This window comes from Vipera berus (genome assembly GCF_964194415.1).
Source record: "Vipera berus genome assembly, chromosome: 1".
NCBI lineage: Eukaryota > Metazoa > Chordata > Lepidosauria > Squamata > Viperidae > Vipera > Vipera berus.
The window spans coordinates 291002669-291023471 of record NC_138202.1 but is presented as its reverse complement, the minus strand read 5'-3'; the positions used below and the strand labels follow the sequence as shown (position 1 = coordinate 291023471).

Below are 20803 nucleotides of genomic sequence, written 5' to 3'. Positions count from 1 at the left end.
GCTCTCCGGGTGAGGTTCAAGGTGTTAGTTATGACGTACAAAGCCCTTCATGGCATGGGTCCGGATTACCTACGGCAACACCTGCGACCAGCGTCAACGTCCCTCCGTCCAGTGCGCTCCCACAGAGAGGGCCTCCTCAGGGTGCCGCCGATCAAAGAATGCCGATTGGCGACCCCCAGGGGGAGAGCGTTCTCTGTGGGCGCGCCAGACCTTTGGAACAGCTTACCGGTTGAGCTCCGGACGGCCCCCGACCTTCGCTCCTTCCGGCGCGATCTTAAAACATTTTTTTTCAAACAAGCTGGCCTGGTCTGACGGGGTGGGGTTGGGTTTTTTAAAATTAGTTTTTAACTTAATATGTATTGATTTTATGGGCATGATGTTTAATTGGTTTTTAATGGTTTTTTAATTTTTGTATCTGATTTTTATTGTGTATTGCCCTGTTCACCGCCCTGAGTCCTTCGGGAGAAGGGCGGTATAGAAATCAAATTATTAAATTAAATTAAATTAAATATTCCTTCTGAATTTATTGGTGGTAAATTAACGGGTTGTTTGCTGACAACCATGATCTTGGTTTTTGAGGTGTTAAGCTTCAAGCCATATTTTTCAGATATTTCTGTAACTCTGTTGATGAGGCGCTGAAGGTCTTCAAGCTTACTGGCAAGCAGAACTGTATCATCAGCATATCTTAAATTGTTGATCCAAACACCGTTTACTTTGATGCCAGCATCGATGTTCTCCAGTGCCTCATTGAAGATTGACTAAGAGTAGATATTGAACAACAGTGGAAACTCCTCTTCATATTTCTGCATCAGTTGAGTATTTTTGGCTTGGTCTCACATTTGCTACCTGATGCCAGTATAGATTCTTTATGATTTGGATGTCTTTGTCATCTAGTCCCCCCTTGTTTCAGGATTTCTAATAGTTTGCTGTGTCTTATTTTATCAAATGTTTTTTCAACATCAATGAAGCACGTCAACACTGCGATTGACATCTCTACAACGCAGTACAAGAACTTGAATGCTGAATAGCGCATCTCGTATACCAAGATTGCTTCTGAAACCAAATTGTGTGTTACCTAGATGCTCCTCAATTTTGTTGTATATTCTTGTGTGAATTATTCTCAGGAATATTTTCAGGGCATGACTCATTAAGCTTATTGTTCTGTGTTCAGTACACTTCTTTGCATTTATTTTTGGGGGGGATTGTCACAAAGGTTGATTTTAGCCAATCATTTGGTATCTTTCCTGTTTCATATATTTGATTGAAGAGCTGCAGTAAAAGATTCTTCCCATTGTCTTTCAGCAATTTAAAAATTTCTACTGGGATATCATCAGGTCCTGTGGATAGATGGAAAAGAAAAATGATTGCTCCTATCTTCCCAGACAGGGGAAAAGAGAATCTTGAAGAATCAGTCAGTCTGATGTTCCCTCCTGGAAAGATTCCAAACCAGCTCATGAAGAGATTGATCAGTAAGTATATTGAAAACAATGCAACAATTGCTGGGATTCAGCATGGATTTGTTAATCTTTATCTTATTTTTATATATACAGTAGCTATCAAATCATAGGGCTACGTTCCTCTTTGCTCTATGTTGATCATCTCTCTTCTTCAAGACACTATTATATTTATTCTTAGGCCTGAAAATCTTTGAGAATGATGCAAACAAACAGGAACAGGATTAAATGGGAACTAGAACTAAATCATATCATAAGAGAAGATACTGGAAACAGTTATCTTTGGGAAGATGATATGATAGTACTTTTTAAATACCCCCAAATATGTCACATAATAAAACATCAATAAAATTATGAAAGTGGATTCCAACAGAATGTTGGGAAAATTCTCTAAATTTTAGTGCAGTTCAATACTATAATCATTGTCTTAGAGAAGTAATAATCTCCTATACTGGAGGTGGTTGGACAACCATTTGTCAGGGATGCTTTTATTTGGATTCCTGCACTAAGCAAAAGGTTGGACTTAAAAGTCCTTTTTAATTATAAATGCCTGTAATTTAGGGAAAAGTCATTTGTCAGGGTTAAAGTATCTGATTTGCAGTTTGATTTAGTGTAGGACACTTCTCATATTTCTATTAGAGCATCCTACCTGAAAATTTACCAGATAATTATCTCTACATAAAGAAATACATTTTTCAAAATAGTAAGTTAGTTATCAACACTCATGCACTCAATGCCCCCCTACTTTTCACCTTGGCTTGAAATTCTAGAGATGTTGCTATCAACCAAAATGGCTAAATGAAATTCTGGATCTTTGTTCTTTCAAATTCTGGTGCTGAGAGATAAGAGAAAATATCTCTCTTAGCAACTGCATATAACTTCTTGTGGAGTTCTGCCTCACACTTTTTCCATTACTGTTTTTGTGGCATTTTCCCCAGGGTAAACTACTTTTAACCAAGTTAGCTGCCATCTGCCTTCCCATTAGATCACACATAGTTCTTAAATACCCCCTGCCTAGTCAATCACACTTAGCTATAGTGAATTGCCTTTATTGCTAAAGCTATGCCTATACTAGATCTGTAAGTACAACTGGTTCCAAATCACCTCTTTCTATATCTTTGAATAAAGGGAATTGTAGACATAAGAAGGTGCTGGAAAACTCTACTAAATCCCATGGAACCTCAAAACAATGCATATTTATTCAGAAACAAGTCTCATTATATTGAGTGAGGCTTACTTCCAGGTAAGTAGGCATAGAATTGCAGCCATAAAATAATGAGTTTACTTTCAAGATACAAAGGAATTAAAGAATGGAAAATTTTCATCTTTCAATACATGCATATGAATACAGTGGAGATTTTAACCCATGCTGGAAATAGTGATTATGGAAACAGAAGGTGGTAGATAGTTATACCAGGTTAATTAAAACTGCTTGCTTGCTGTTACAGAGAAAATTAAGAATTCACACACAAAAAATACACATTCCAAAGTACTTTGAAGATAAACTGTGGTTGCCATACGTTCATTAAACTGGCTGTGGTTAAATATATATTTAGAGGAAAACTTGCAAATATCACAGAATAGAGTTACTAATTGTACAAGGCTATGCACTATGAATAAGTAATTCAAGCATTGGAGTAGCCTCATCAAAGCCAATAGCATTAAGTTTTCTGAACTGGCATAGGTCCCAGATCCTAGTAGAATAATGCCCTATATGGCATAATCCTTTAATTCTTTTCCTATTATGATTTTAATCTTTCCATTGATTCAAGGGATCCCTAAACTATTTATCAATGCAAACCTGAAAACAAACATAACAAAATGCATTTGCAAATATTTCAAAAAACAGATGATCTTGACTAGAAAGAAACCCATTACTACATAATTTGGGTGAACAGTACAATCAGTCCAAAGCTATTAGTTATTTGTATCACAAATTCTTTTAAAATCCATGCCTTATTAGTTTGTACCATGTTCCTCAGATTACTATAGAATATATTTGCCTGATCCTCTATGTTTCTTTCCCCCCCCCCAGATTGTGAACTATGTAGGCATATATATCTGTTTACACCTCTAACAGTACAAACTAATAAGGCATGGATTTTAAAATAATTTGTTAGACAGAAATATGAATGCCTCTCAAGAAGTTCTACTATTTTTCTTAAAGAGGCATATTTATCTTTTCCCCTCCTAAAAAAAATAAAGAATTAAATATTTTTTCCTACAGAAGTTTATATCACAAAAGTTATTTATCAAATTAATAAATAACTCTGCTAATTAATAAAAACAATGCTTGCAATATTTTACAACCTTTGATAGGCATTTATTCTCATTTTTAAAAATGATGCTGTAGCAGGAAAGGTTCTGTCTTGTATTTACATCGAGTGAATCTCCCCAGATGATGGGACATATAACATGGAAACTGAAAATTAATATATAAGGGGATTCATACATAGTAGGAATGGAAAGTGACATATGTTGAATATTCTGTACCTAAAACATTGAGTTTATTAGTTATTACCTGGGGCTATAATAAAAATATGGACTTGACCACTTGATGGCAGCAAAGAATTGCTGAAAAATTGTGTTTATTCTACCACCTAGCTGTGAGCTAGGATTTTGCACCTGAACTATGCTATACTTAATATTATCCAAATTTGTTTGAATATTGAAATTATTTAACAACCATTATATTTAACATAAAACTAGTATCGTGTAATTTAGCAAAAAGCTCAACAAAGAGACCAGTTTGATGGATGCAATCTGAATCAGCTGCATTTTCTACAATTGATTCCTCAGGCCCAAGCAAACCTATGTAAAGCACATGACAGCAATCTAACCAAAAGGTAAGCAAGGTATGTATATGACTGTGGTCAGATGCATCTTTCCACAAAAGAATTGTAACTGATACACCAGTCGTCCCCCCCCACCAAAAAACCCCCCCACAATCCCCACCCCAAAATGGCCTTCTTGGTCATAGCAACTATCTGAGTTCCCAGAAGCGACACTAGATCTGGACCATCCCAAAAGTGCAAGTCTGGTGATATTTCTCTGTGGAATTGTACCCACTCTCAATTAGGCTCTAGTTTCTTTTTCAGATTAGCTCTGTTATCATTTCTTAGTATAGTGGAAACACAAAAGTCCACCAACTTCAAACAAAACAGAAGCAAAACAAATTCATATATTTTAAGAATGCTATTCTACTTGAGTGGCAATACCAACAAGCAGGTTAAGTGTTTCTCAAGTTCAAATTGTGTACTGATAAAGGCCGTTTCAGCGCTTTCTTCCTTCTCTGCCATGTTCTCCCATCTCTAGTTTCTTTCCTGGAGAGGGAAAAATAATAAACATTCTATAATAGAAGGATTAAAAGCTATCTGTCAGACTTCTCCTTTTCTTATACAGTACTGACATTTTCCTAACAGACAATAAACAGGCTATGACTTAGTTGGTGAGTGCTCACTGAGAACGGAGAAGTCTGACTGCTTCAGTGTTCCATTCAATAATTTTGATCGAGTCATTATCTCTTAAACAAAGCAAACAAACTTTTGCTGCAGTTTTGAAGCTCTTTAGAGAAACAGTAATCTAAATATGAATTTTAGATGTGAATGTCACATTGCATACTTAATAAAAATGTCTTCTTTCCTACATGGTACAACTGATCAAATTAAGAATAAAGTAATATTGTGACTCACTTCACAAGCATTATCTGATAGATGCAAGTAACATTTGTTCCGATATCTTTCTTCCCTAAACTGATTGGCTGTTGTAAACTGTATCACCTACCAGTAGATTGAGCTCAAATTCTGCTCCCTTTTGCTTTTTTATACTTATGGTTTTTGATTCAGTCCATCTTTAAGTCTAAGTCTTTAAATTACTGTTTGCTGAAAGAAAATTGCATTGTCTTAAAAGTTTCATATCTTGGCTTAAATGTTGAGAACAAATAATTAAAGGGAAGGAATAAAAATTGATCACCCACAATAAAAGGACAACAAATATGTCTTTATTTATATCAAGGATACAATATATTTCCAAAGGTTTTGTGAAATGTTGTGTTTACTTAACAACTTTTAATATTGGAGTGATTGTAGAGAATAAGCTTGTACATTTTATCCAGATTCTACAAACAGTTTGCCAACATAGAGACATAATATTGTATTGTGAATGAACAAAAACGTTTGTCTAAATGCATCCTGCAATTGCTTCAAACCTGTAGAAATCAATAGAACTAACACCTTATCCACAAAAGAATCCCAGTGAAAGAAAAAAAAATAAGCAGGGAGATTAAAAAAGGCAAGATTTTTTTTTTTTTTGGAGTTAATGAAGAAACCAAAAGATAGAATATGGAAAATCAGGAACCGATTGAAGTTATGCCCTGTTTTTAAGCAAATACAGACTCCATTCCCCAAGGATATGGTGTTGAGAAAAATATGGATCTAAACAAGGGTGAAGCCTATTCTTTTCAGTGCCAGGAAAATTGCTGAAATGGAATGCTGTTTATCTCATTCTTTTGTGGCAAATGCTTTACATGCAGAACATGCTACTTTCAGTCCCTGGCATCTTGACACGGCAAGAAAAGACTCTTGTTTGAAACCTGGAGAGCTGCTGACAGTGTGTGTTTATAATGTGTGTCTAAATGGATCAAAGGCTTGAATTATGTAAGGTAACTTCCTCTGTTCCATCTAAGCATATCTAGAGAAAAAGGTCAAACCTGTTTGAGTGCTGAAACTCTATAGACAGATGTAACAAATATTTTTTTTAAAAAAACCCTATATTTTATGTTTCAATTTCTTCAGTGCATCTCTTAGAACTCTCCATCCTAAAAGTGTTTTTGACCTTTCTTGGATATACCTAAAATACCAAAAATAAAATAAAGGAAGAGTCTTTTGTGTAAATATGCTGGATAATTATTTTAAAAACTAATAATAGGTAGGCTGCATAATCATGAAACTACTCCTCTAGTGTAACAAAAACAAAACAAAAACAAAAAACCTGCCCATAAATCAATCATTTAAAAAAATAACTGTTAATTATGCACTCCACACATCTACATAATCTTATGTTCTTATTACTGCTGCACATGCCTTCTCCTCCCTTTCCCTCCTACTGTCATATGCCACATCCACCTGTTATGTCTTACTAGTATTTAAATTAAGTTATCTGAAGGACCAGTCCCTAGCACAACACATGGAAAGAAAAATCAAATGTTAGGACTACTTCATTTAGGTTGGAAAAAACTGAATGACAAGATGGCAAATTGAGTTATTTCTCTTTGCTGAAAATGAACTTCGCAGTTTTTCCTGCCCCGACATATTAATTCTAATAAGTCTAGCAAGGTTGAGTCATGGTCAGCAATGTAGAGTGAGTCAGGAATTGTACAATGACTAAACAAGAAGATTAAGACACAAGAGTCAATTTAAATACAGCTTGTGTCAATGTCATAAGTCTTTCTGTATTTGGTTCTATAAATGTTTCCAATTATTAACTGTTAAAAATCTGCATTCATTTTTTAATAGACAGAGATATGTACCTGTCTGTCTGTTTGTCTGTATTACACACAGACATTTTTAAATGTAAATTCCTCTTGGGATACAATTTTCCTAAATATACAGGCATTTTTTTAGCAGAGAATGGCATTTACAAATGCTATAGATTCCATTCATTGCTGCCCATCTCTGCCATGACTGAAGCTCTCTGGATGGATCATGCTATTTCAGTCTTACTGATATCTTACAGCCAGAATAACAAAGCAGAAAGCAGAATCAGAGAACAAATTGGAAGCAAGGGCACACAAAACAAATTAATAGATTAGTAGTTAGGACTGCAGACCAGGACCAGGCATATGTGCTAGAATTCAGTTAGACCTTTCTAATTCTTCACAACTTTGTTCCAAGAGATGGACGGAGACAAAAAATAAAATCAGTGTCATGCTGAAGGGTGCTTCATCATGATGTTGCACACACATATAAAAAAGTCAGTGTTGATGGTCTTACACTATTTTGTCATTTTGATGAAAGTGGTAGATCCTCTGAACCTTTTGGCTAGGAGGAGTCAGTAACATGTACTGAGAACAAAAGGCATACAGTCAAGAGAGGGAAAAAATCCTCAACTTAAAGACAAAGCTCCAGAGAAGAACAAGGAAAGATAAGGAAATATGATGCAAGAAAAAAATTGAGGAAAGCAAACATATGGGAAGGATAAGGGACATTTCATGCAAAATGGTATGATAAAAGACAGGAAAGACTTTTGTAAGAAATAGGCTATAAAGAGGATCTAGCATGTATATATAGCAGAATTGTATGAAAACAAACCCAGAATTATTGATGTGCACAAAGTTTTAACTGCTGAACTAGAGCAGTTGAAATTAAATGGGTCCTAGAAAATATTGATAACAACAAAGCTGCAGGAATTGATAAAAATACCAACTAAAGTGTTTAAAATATTGCAGCATCATGCTATTAAGGTGCTATGTGCAATTTCTAACCAGATATGGAAAAAACAGCAATGGCTGAGGGACTGGAAAAGTTCAATTTATACCAATCTCAAGATATGCTGCAATCCAGACTTTAACAATACAAGAAACAACAGCTGCCAGTTGTACAAGCTAGATTCAGAAGCAGGACAAGACTGATAACATCTGATGGATAATGGAAAAGCAAAGGAATTCTAAAAGACATTTATTTCACTTTATTATTACACTCACAACAAGCTTAGGATAGATCTTAAAAATATGGTTGTATGTCATCTGATATGTCAATGAAAGTCTGATGACCAGGATACAGCAGTTAGAGTGGAACATGGAATGATTAATTAATTAATGATTAATTGGAAGGAAAAAGAGCTTTCATATAGTTATCTCACTAATTTACACACACACACACACACACACACACACACACACACACACAGTGAAAAATTCTGGATTACACAAAATAGACTAGGTGTGAGAAACTTAAACTTAATCTCTTGATGAAGGGGAAATAAGAGAGATAAAAGCTAGCCAGCTGGTCAATACTAAATATATATATCAACAATCCAAGGAAAGTATATAGGGAAGAGGCTGAAGTAGTTACCAATTTTATCTACCTAGACTGAAAAATTCAAACAGATGTTGATTATAGAGCTGAAATAAAGTAAAATCAGTTACTTGAGAGAAGTCTAGACAAAGTATTAAATACCAAGTGACAACAAAGTTAATTTTGTCAAGGGTTTCCCCAGTTGTAACACATGGCTGTGAAATGTTGAATGAAGAAAAATGGATGCTTTTGAATTATAGTGCTGGAGGAAAAATGTTCAGAATATTTTCAATTTCAAGAATAATCATTCAGTACTAGAGGAAAAAAAACCAATTTCCTCACTGAAAGCACTAATACTGAAGCTAAAAGTAGGATATTTTGGACATAAAACGTTAAGGCAAGAGTCACTGGAGAAGATTCTGATGCTTGGAGAAACTGAGGACAATAGAAAAAGTGACTTACATAGAACAAGGCAAGTAACATTTTGATGTATCAAAGATAAACTTATAATAACGCTGTTATGTGCCAAATCCTGGAGCACTGGGGAAGTACCAGAGGGTTGGAAAAGAACTGATGTAGTTCCCATCTTCAAAAAAGGAAAAAAAAATGGATCCAGGAAATTACAGACCTATCAGCCTGACCTCAATACCTGGGAAGATTCTGGAAAAGATAAACAAACAACGAATCAGCGAGCACCTAGAGGCAAACAAAGTCATTACTAAAAGCCAACATGGGTTTGTCAAAAACAGATCATGCCAGACAAATCTTATTGCATTCTTTGACCAAGTGACAAAATTAGTGGATAAGAGGAATGCTGTGGATATAATTTACTTGGACTTCAGTAAGGCCTTTGATAAAGTAGATCACAACCTTCTACTTGATAAGATAGAAAAATGTAGGTTAGACAGCATCACCACCAGATGGATTTGTAGCTGGCTGACTGGCTGTTCTCAGCATGTGGTCCTCAAAGGAACCGCATCTACATGGAGGGAAGTGTGTAGTGGGGTGCCCCAGGGCTCTGTTCTGGGCCCAGTGCTCTTCAACATCTTCAACGATTTAGACGAAGGGATAAATGGGGAACTCATCAAATTTGCAGACAACACCAAGCTGGCAGGAATAGCCAACACTCCAGAAGACAGGCTTAACTTACAGGAGGATCTGGACAGACTTGAACACTGGGCGCTATCTAACAAAATGAAATTCAATGGTGAAAAAAGTAAGGTTCTACATTTAGGCAAGAAAAACCAAATATACAGGTATAGTATAGGGGGTACCTTGCTCAATAGTAGTAACTGTGAGAGGGATCTTGGAGTCCTAGGGGACAATCACTTAAATATGAGCCAGCAGTGTGCTGCAGCTGCCAAAAAAGCCAACACAGTTCTAGGCTGCATTAACAGAGGAATAGAATCAAGATCACGTGAAGTATTAATACCACTTTACAATGCCTTGGTAAGGCCACACCTGGAATACGGCATCCAGTTTTGGTCACCACGATGTAAAAAAGATGTTGAGACTCTAGAAAGAGTACAGAGAAGAGCAACAAAGATGATTAGGGGACTGGAGACTAAAACATATAGGAACAGCTGCTGGAATTGGGTGTCTAGTTTAATGAAGAGAAGGACGAGGGGGGACATGATAGCAGTGTTCCAATATCTCAGGGGCTTCCACAGAAGAGAGAGTCAAGCTATTTTCCAAAGCACCTGAGGGCAGGACAAGAAGCAAAGGATGGAAACTAATCAAGGAGAGAAGCAACCTAGAACTAAGGAGAAACTTCCTGACAGTTAGAACACTTAACCAGTGGAACAACCTGCCTCCAGAAGCAGTGAATGCTCCAACACTGGAAGTTTTTAAGAAGAGACTGGACAGCCATTTGTCCAAAATGGTATAGGGTTTCCTGCCTGAGCAAGGGGTTGGACTAGATGACGTCCAAGGTCCCTTCCAACTTTTTATTTTTATTATTATTATTATTATTATTATTATTATTATTATTATTATTATTATTATTATTATTATTATTATTATTATTATTATTATTATATCATCATCATCATCATTGTTTACTTCTAGTGACCACAGAGATAAACAGATTTGCTAGTAAAGAATCCTAACAAAATGAGGGCCATCAGATCATGAATAGTCAGAAGTGAATGAAGAATTGAACAATATTATGGAACAGAGGTCAATAATAATTGACACAGTGGTTTCAACTGTAATGTCTTAACAATTTTAGATATAGGATATCTGGGCTAAGATAGTTCTCAGCTGAAGACTGAACTATGTTTAGTTTTTAAATCAGACTACCTGAAAATAGCTTTTGATGTGCTTACGCCATCATTTTTCATGTCCTAATTCCTATTCAAGTAGCACATTTTTCATCCATTTAATATTGAGGTGATTAGAAAACTGGAAGTAGTGAAGGATTAAAAACTCACAAGATATTTCACTCACTCAAACACACATACAGTACTATAAAATAACAGCTGATCCTAGAATAGATTATTTTAAAAAACAACAAACTATGTTGATCTATGAGAAATAACGCAAAACTCATAGCTGAAATGATGGATTTATTAATGCATGTCTTCAGAATCCTTTATTAGATAAGCAAGGGTTGGAGGAAAAACAAAAATCCAAAAAATTAGGTGAGATGCTGTATCCCTTTCTGAATACATGAAAGCTTACTGTATTTATTTCTTAGGTAAGCAAATGTTGATAAATAAATCTGAGGTTAAATATTATATGTTGTATTTTATTTGCAAAAACTCAACTGAAGCTAAACACTGTTTTTTTAGTGACTGAAGGATTCTCAGGTGATATAAAATTCTATCTCACTGAACACTTATATTCAATAGTTTCAAGGCATATCAAAACAAGAACAACCATGTTCATTCATGAAAAATCCCCTTTCTGCAAAATCCATGGTTGGGAAATATTTTTATTAGGCCCAATGAGCTTTAATTCTAAAGTAGTTTTACCTTAATTAAGCTATGGGATTTCACAATGATATACATTGGCAGAAGAGATTCACTAATGTAGAGTGTGCAGGCATGAACATTTCTATTTTTCACTCTAGAGAACTAAATTTGAGATCACTTGTATTCTTCAGAGAAAATTATTTGCTGGCATAAGCAACAATGCTAAATAGTAGAGCTCTATTGGGGCTGCCAATACACTTTCCAAAATATTCAGATGCAATAGATTGTGGAAATTAAGTGAAGCTATGAAGTGATGAGAATGTGGGGAACAGAAATTTATTTTGTTTCTTGAATTTGTACTTTACATTTCACCCAGGAGTTCAAGGCAGCATACGCAGTCTCTTCTCTCTTTCCTTCCCCTGTCCTTTGGTTATCTTAATGAAAACTTTCTTTGGTAGTTTAAGCTAGAGATAACAACTGGTCCAAAGTGCTTCATAACAGAAACAGGTTTTGAAATAGGTCTTAGTCCATCATTTAATCATTGTACTTACGCTGGGTCAGATTGCATGTGAATCGGTGATAGCAATTTGTGCAAGGAGATCTTCATGTTTTTTTTCTCATCAGAAAAACTTTGGAATAAATTTGTTGATTGAAGTGAGAATGTTTGCCATGGTTAATTCTCAGATTCTTTTGGTCATTAATCTTGATAGATTCTGTCAAGTTCTACTTAGTATGTAAGAAAAAATACCTGCTGCAAGAAACAACCTGCTTCAAAGGAGAAATTATGTACTCTCCATTTCTGTCAATGTGTATCAAGAATAGCATATTTTTAATAGAGAAACTTCCTTTTACTTGACAAAAGTTATGCTGGCATGGAATTCAAGAATGTGTTGTGCGATATATGAGGATGGTATTTATTAGGAAGACTTACAGAAGAGTTGCATTGATGTCTGCATATGTTAAAAGTATCTGTAGTCTATCTACACTAAGTTCTTGCTGAACTGCCAAAGAACATATGGATGGTTGCAGAGCTACTGCAGACCCATTAAGCACAGAATATGCACTTAGAAGTATTGCAATGGGAATCTGAATATTTTCCCTCCAGAGATAATTTTGGCAGAAGGCGCTGGCCTCCTCACAGAACTGAATAATGTACACTAAACAATTATAGCATGCTTGAACAAATGTTCTGAATACAGGTTCTTCTTATCTCTGTGTCAATGAACAGGTATTATTAACCAACCGCACTTGAAATTTCAAAGAAGCGAAAAGGTGTATCCTTCGATGAAGAATATTTGTACTATTTTAGTTAAAAAAGAAAAGATTAAAGAAAACATATTGTAGAATGGCTACAAATGACTGAGTGAATGAAATTCTACACAGAACCTTTCAATTTATCATGGGTATAATTGTTCAAAAATTCAAATAATGTATTAATGATTATCTGCAAACACTGAGCACATTTATTCATTTATATCCTGCCTTTATTGTTTTTTATAAATAACTCAAAGCAGCAAAAATACCTAATACTCTTTTCTCCTCCTGTTTGCCCACAACAACCCTATGAAGTGGGTTGGCTGAGAATGACTTCCCCGAAATCACCCAGCCATCTTTCATGCCTCAGGTGGGACTAGAATTTATGATTTCTCAGTTTCTGTATTGCCACCTTGAATTATAGTAATTGCATACTTCATAATTCTTTTATTACTTAGAAATGGATGATTTCTCCCTAGGAAAGGACAGGAGTTCTGAGATACTAAGTTTTTCAGTGACTAGAAACTCTCTCTCTCTCTCTCTCTCCCCCACCCTCTGTGTCTTATAGAGAGAAGAATAATGGTCATTTGTTTTCCAAACCAATAATATAGAAGATTTGTTATATGGTAGAGGAGCAAAGAATTTATTTTGTTCTCATTGTATTTATAATTATTGTATCAATTCTGTTTGATAAATTTATTTTTAAGCATGGGCTACTGATCATTGTAAAGTTCATATGTAATATAATAAAGATTATCCCTAAACCAAATCTAAATTGTAGGTCAGAGTATAACCAAATGAATAATAACTTCTTAGTTTTTAATTTATTTTAAAATAATGATGGCACCTGTGTTTTTAAAGTAATATTTTTAAAGTAATGGCAAAAATAATGTTTCTAAAGTAACATCCCTGAACCAAATCTAAATTTATAGGATCCAATGTAACCAAATGAATGAATGAATTACAATGAATCCTTGATTTACTCTATGACTATAATTGAGCCTGGAAGTCATAGCAGTCATAAATCAACACATCACATACCTGGAGCCAATTTTCTGGCATTTTTTGCCACAGTTGTTAACTGAATGCAATTGTCTTTAAGTGAATCCATTTTACCCAATGGGCAGTATCTTCCAGAAAGCAGAAATAAACCCTGAAAACTGCCAATATATATATAATCTAAAACAGGAAATAAAGATTTGCCCCATGTTTGGGGCCTAGCAAGGTAATCTAAATAGTTAACATTTGACACATATCTTCCCTTGCAGAAAGTTAACAAAGCGAGAGAGATCCTGTGGCTCAAGAGGTAAAAACACTGCCTAATGTGCAATCAGCCCAGGTTCGAATCTCAGAAGGGTATGGCTGACTGATGAAAACTAATAAGTTAGAAATGCATTTCAGTCTCCCTTAATTCTTTGTTAGTAATTTACACAAATATATGAGCTGTCCGGTGTGACTACTGCCTGTTCGATGGCCTTCAAGATAGGCTGAAAACAGGAAATAAAGATTTGCCCCATGTTTGGGGCCTAGCAAGGTAATCTAAATAGTTAACATACATATATATATATATATATATATATATATATATATATATATATATATATATGTGTGTGTGTGTGTGTGTGTGTGTGTGTGTGTGTGTGTGTGTGTGTGTATGTGTATATGTATATATGTGTGTGTGTATATATATATATATATATATATATATATATATATATATATCACACTCTAGTAATCATGAGCCCCTGCAAATGGTTTCCAAGCACCCAGAATCTAATCACGTGACTCTCTCTCTCTCTCTCTCTCTCTGCTCTCTCTCTCTCTCTCTGTGTGTGTGTATAGTGATCATAACTTTGAAATCAGGTTGTAAGTAGTTTTGGGAGGATCTGTTGTAACTTTGAATGGTTGCTAAGTGATTGGTCATAAGTTGACCACTGCAAGTTGACCATAATAACAACAAATGAATCAATAACAACTTTCAACTTTTCAGTTTTCCAGTTATACATACACACACACAAACATATAGATACAAGTAATGTTTTGCCTTGACCTCTAGAAATTTAACTCTTTTGAAATCTTTTCTATCAAAAACCCCTATTCACTTCTGTGATAAGTACTTTCCCAAGGCATCCATGAATATTTATTTTCAAGACCTATTATGTTTTAATTTTAAAATAGGTTCAGAATTTCCATCACTTTAATGCTAAATTGCTACTATATTATGATGAGTCAAGTGCTCTCCAAGGTACTGAAATATTGTGATACTACTTAAGCTTTGTACTTGGCATTAGATGTTCACAAACCAAACCAAGAAAAAAAAACCTAACAATATTTTGTTCATAATAAGGCAGCCAGTCTCAAAATAATTCCAGATGTTTGTTCTTTTGTTTTAGTGGAACAAGCTTCAAATACATTTGAGTGTTCCATCATAGGAAACAATGGGAGCATGAAAGAAAACTTGTATTTCCTTATTCTTCAGCCTAAAAAAGCAGGTATGCTGGTAGACCAAGCTCAATGTAACCTATCATTAAGTTTACATAATAATTGGTAAGGAAATGTTTTGTATAAGATTTAACTTCTTATACAAAGTAATAGAAGGTGAAATTATGTTTTTTGCAATCAGTGCCTACCTAAACAGCAATTGTAAAACTGAGAACAGCTAAGAATTAATAGACTCATTTCAGTCAAACATGTCACCTTATAAAACGTTAAAAAGAAACCAGTTTCTAAGCATTCACACATATGCGCACACACACGCACACACAGCATGTTCTTCTGCAAAGCTTACATAACAAGTATTCTGCAGTAAGAATGTTACTGTATTCAGTCCCTTTAGTGAAAAATGATTTTACTATACTAAGATGCATGTCTAATGACATTCTTGATATGAGATGCAGACTTAGAGAGTGTGTGTTTACCTTATTCAGTCCTTTAATGTAATGTTAATGTATATTTACATGTAACTCTTTGGACAGCACTTCATAGCAAAGACAACTGCATTGTTTCAAAGGGATTTACTTACAATCAACTTTATCTAAATTAAAGCTCTAGCATGTGTGATACTAATGAGAATTCCAGTAACAGTTTCAAGACATGAATACTAAAACTACTTTTATTAGGTTACAGTAACATAATCTTGCAACTCTGAGTGTGCCCCTCTCCTCTCTATCTTTATCTTAAACAGAACTAGGGAGTGTCAGTTCTGAGAGCTTTCCCAAATGACATTCCTGCTTTGGGCTGAAATTTCTCTTATGTCTGTTGCCTTGGCTGCAATTCTTGCAGGTATGTAATGAGCTTGCTCACACAGCTCATTACGTACCTTGAGTTTCTTTGGTTTACTGTTTCTTGCCCCTTTCTGTACTCTTCAAACCACTGCTTATTTAAAAAGGGAACAGCCTTATGGTTATGTAGGCATGTATGTTATATAATAAATTAATTATATTGAAATAGTTACATAATTGAAATTAATATTTTCTTTTAAAAATACAGGTCTGTGGCTCACATTTGCCTAGAAAAATGGACAATTTTCATATAAAACATGTAAATTCAAATAAAGTGGAAGACAACACAATACAATAATAAAGATGCTTTCAAGGGAAATGAATGTACTGAGGATGATGATGATGATGATAACTTTATTGTCACTTTGAATGTACACCAATTGGCATACATCAAAATGAAATTTCGTTTCATACAGCTCTCAAAGGGTCACCACCTCCGATATATACTCCTTGTTCGGGGCCCGCTCAAATTTCACATTGTCCATTTTAGTCTCTAGGGAGTGAACGATGGCAAACAGGACAGATGGAAATGGGGCTCCATGTGGATTAGCCCTCAAATTCGCTTGTATTCTGACAACCTCGCCTTCTTTCCTTTTTCTGATCCTGACCCTTCCACCCTTTCCTTAAAGAGGCCTTGCTTCTTTTCGCCCCTGGAGCACGCTGCTGCCACCGCCACCAACTCCTCCAAAAGCCTCTCTCTCTTCCTCTGGGCCTGCCGACAGCCTCATCCAGTTCCTTCACTCCATAAGCTCCAGGTCCTCTCCTCCTCTGCCTCCTCTGGAAACAGCCCTGATTTGCAGTAGAATCCATCACTGGGCCAGCAGTCAGATCTTGCTGCTGGCAGAACAAATTCAAACAGCGCCAACGACTTTTAACGGTCTCACCAACAGTTCCAAAACAACTAGAAACTCGCCAGGCCAGCAAAGATTGTTGGTCGTATGTCATATGTTACCTTAGTTCCACCATGTTGCTCAAACACGTTAAAATCTTCCTGATCATGTGGCCTATAGCCCTTACTATCCCTCCCAAAACTATTCACCTTCAAGAGCCAATGCAGCCGCAGCCATTCCAGGCGCCGCCATCTTAGAACAATGATGAACAAACATATAGTCTCAAGCCTCGTCCGGAGAGCAGGAAAATCAAGCAACCGAGACGAATGCTGAGTTCTTCAGGAACGGTTTATTGAGCAAAAGCAAATAAACTCCAAAAGGAACAAAGCCAGCATTGGCTGCTACCCGCATCCAACGCTGTTAAATACACGTTGCATGTACACGCCCACGGCCCACCCGACCGCACCCACATCCGCCCATCCCTTACTTAACGCCCGTTCCTCCCAAACACCTCCCTTTGTGATGCGTCCCGACACCCGGCACCCTCCAACCCCCAGGTGAGTTCCCTCGCGTACGCCCCCCCCCATCGCCGCCAGATGCCACCCCCACACCCGTCCCCTGTACTGGCACCTTCCTACCCAACGCTTCAAGCGCTGCTCCACCCAGCTGCTCACCCCCCCTTCGCAGGACCGGCGAGCCCCCGACTTCGCGTCCCCGTTTCACCAGCTCCCGGGCCCCAGGCTGGTGTGTCCTGTCCGCCAACACCGCGAGAGCTGGGCCTGCAGCTGCCACCGTAGCCGGCAGGACGAGGCCGGGCCCAGGACCCTGCGAGGCCACCGTAGCCGGCAGGGCAAGGTCGGGCCGCACAGCGCACGCGCGCATCACCGAGGCCCCAGCCAGCTCAGCGCGCACGTGTGGAGGTGCGCAGTCTTCAGCAGGCCGCCGTCGCTGCCGCAGCCGGTGACATTCTGCCGCGGCCTGGGCCCCGCCGAGGACTTCAGTGCTGGAATCGATCATGGGAGCAGGTGCTGGTGAGTGTCGCGCCCGTGGTGCCGGCGGGCGTCAAGCCCGCGGGGCGTGACATGCCGCCCCTTCTACCAGGGCCCCTCCTGCAGGGGAAGACATAAGAGGTAAGCAACTGTCCACCCGGCCCGCGGCGTCCACCCGTCCCCCCCTTGGTTTGCCAGGGTGCAATCGGTGGAATGCCCGCACCAACCGAGGGGCATGTACATCAGCTTCCCCTACCCATGTTGCTTCCTCTACGGGATATCCCTTCCACCTGATTAGGTACTGGACACCCCCCCTACGGACCCTGGCGTCAAGGATCTCTTGAACCTCGTAATGCTCGCCGTGGGTGGGCCCAGGCCCTCCCTCCCCTACTGCCGTTGAGGCCGTGGTGGCAGGCTTCAGCAGGCTACTATGGAACACTGAGTGGAGTTTGCCTAGGATCTTCGGTAGTTGTAGCCGTACCGTTACGGGGTTAGTTACCTGTACCACCCGAAATGGCCCGATATATTTGGGCCCTAGCTTCTTACAGGGGACATGGGCACGTAGATACTTGGTGGACAGGTAGACCAAATCCCCCACCTTTGGGACTGCGAACGCTTTTCGTTTTTTATCGGCCTGCTCCTTATACGTTACCGCAGCCCGCTCCAGAGCTTTTTTCGCCGCACCCCAGGCCTCCTCGATCTGCCTCATCCACTCCTGAGGCTGACAGGGGACTTCGTTCCCCGGGCTACACTCAGGGATAGGGACGAAATCGTTACCCGTCACCACCTTGAAAGGGGAAAACCCCGTACTACTATGCACAGCGTTGTTATATGCTACTTCCGCAAACGCTAAGAGGTCCACCCAGTTGGTTTGCTGGTACGACACGTAGCAACATAGATAACGCTCAACGGCGGCATTGGCCCTTTCCGCTGCACCGTTGGTGCTAGGGTGGTACGCCGTGCTAAGTCCTTGGGTTGATCTGATGAATCTAACAAATTCCTTCCAGAAACGCGCCGTGAACTGCACACCCCGGTCCGAAATGATACGGCGCGGCACCCCATGTAAATGGTAGATGTGAGTTACAAAGAGCCAAGCCAATCGACGTGCCGAGGGCAATCCTTTACAGGGTATAAAGTGGGCTTGCTTAGAAAACAAGTCCACCACTGTCCAAATAACATTGTGGCCTTTACTTTCGGGCAATTCGACAATGAAGTCCATGGCAATGTCTTGCCATGGACGGGTAGGGTCGGCCACTCTCTGTAGGAGGCCCAAAGGTTTTCCCACCATGGGTTTAGTGGTAGCGCAAATGTGGCATCGCCGTACGTAGTCCTCCACCGTCTTTGTCATGTGTGGCCACCAAAATTGCTGACGTGCCAAATGCAGGGTTTTTGCAAATCCATAGTGCCCGGCTTGCTTGGTGTCATGACACCGATATAGCACTCGTTCCCGCAAAGAGGCAGGTACATAGATCCGGGTCCCGTGCCAGGCCAAGCTGTCTCGCATGATCACGAGCTCTGGGTGGGTCTGTAGCCAGTCGTCCCCCTGAAGGGCTTTCCGAAGGTCCTCACAGAGCTCGTCCTGTGCTGCTAGGGCAGCATTCCCCTCCCGAACTGGACCTTCGGTAGCACAAGTGCCTGTACTACGTCCTCCCTCTTACCCTCAAACTGCGGCATATGTGACAGCGCGTCCGCCAGGAAGTTTTTCCCCCCCGGAACATACTTCAACGTAAAGCGGAATCGCCGAAAGTACAGCACCCACCGTACATGCTTGGGTGAGAGCCGTCGGGGTGTCTGCAAAGCCATCAGATTTTTATGATCTGTCCACACCTCGAATGGATGGACAGCCCCCTCCAAGTGATGTCGCCAAAGTTTCAGTGCCCAGCGCACCGCGAAAGCCTCCTTCTACCATATCGCCCAGGCACGCTCTGCGGGAGACAACTTTTTAGACGCATAAGCACATGGCTGAAGCGCCCTGTCCTCGTTTCGCTGAAGAAGGACGGCTGCAAGAGCGACATCGCTCGCGTCTGCTTGGACCACATAGGGCAGGGTAGGGTTTGGGTGCCGTAAGACCGGTTCTTTAGCAAAAAGAGCCTTGAGTGTATCAAAGGCTCGTTGGCACTCTGCAGTCCACCCCACCCGTAGTCCGGGACGTGGTTGGACTGTCAGCTGACGTGTATGGAGGAGGTCCGTGAGTGGGAGGGCTATGGCCGCAAAACATGGTATGAATTGGCGGTAGAAGTTCGCAAAGCCTAGAAAACTTTGTAACTGACGCCGCGTCCGCGGAGCCTGCCATTGCTGGATGGCCTCTACCTTCTTTTGGTCCATTTCCACCCCCCCTGCGGAGATCCTGTACCCTAAATAATCGAGCTGTGTTCTGTGGAACTCACATTTGGACAGCTTGACAAAGAGCCGAGCGTCCCGCAACTTAGTCAACACCCGCCTGACCAAGGCGACGTGTTCTTCCAACGTCTCTGTGTAAACCAGGATGTCGTCCAGATAGACCAGGACCCCGCGGTATAAGAATTCATGCAAAACTTGGTTAATCAGTTGCATGAAGACAGCAGGGGCACCCTGTAGCCCGAACGGCATCACCTGAAACTGGAAACTGCCCAGAGGACAGTTGAATGCCTTCTTCCACTCGTCCCCTGCCTTAATTCGGATACGATAGTAGGCTTCTCTGAGGTCCAGTTTGGTAAAGATCCGGCCTTTAGCCAGATGGGCCAGCAGGTCTTTCATTAACGGGAGCGGGTAAAGGTGCTCAACGCACACTGCGTTTACACCGCGATAGTCCACGCACAGCCGAAGCCCACCATCCTTTTTCTCGCAGAACAGCACGGGAGCCGCCATCCTAGACCGTGCTGGCTGGATGAACTCCCGCTCCAGGTTTTTGTCGATGTACCGCCGGAGCTCCTGCATTTCTTTCGGGGACATAGCGTACATCCGGGGTTTTGGCAGCTTGGCACCTGGTTCCAGCTCGATGGCGCAATCCGTGGAGCGATGAGGCGGTAGCGTGTTGCACTCTCGCTCGTCGAACCCATCCAGCAGGTCGGAGTACTCTCAGGGTACC

At 39.5% G+C, this 20803-nt stretch overlaps 1 long non-coding RNA gene across 1 annotated transcript in view; it reads right to left on the bottom strand.

Annotated features, from left to right (window-relative positions):
- Window positions 1-1255: 1255 nt before the first annotated feature.
- The window catches only part of LOC308661231, a 32681-nt gene continuing 13133 nt past the window's right edge, over window positions 1256-20803 (bottom strand). The window contains exons 4-6 of the long non-coding RNA XR_014024919.1: window positions 4673-4777; window positions 3765-3876; window positions 1256-1337 (exon numbers count right to left, since the gene is read on the bottom strand). This is a non-coding gene — a long non-coding RNA (uncharacterized lncRNA). The remainder of the gene's footprint in view (window positions 1338-3764; window positions 3877-4672; window positions 4778-20803) is intronic.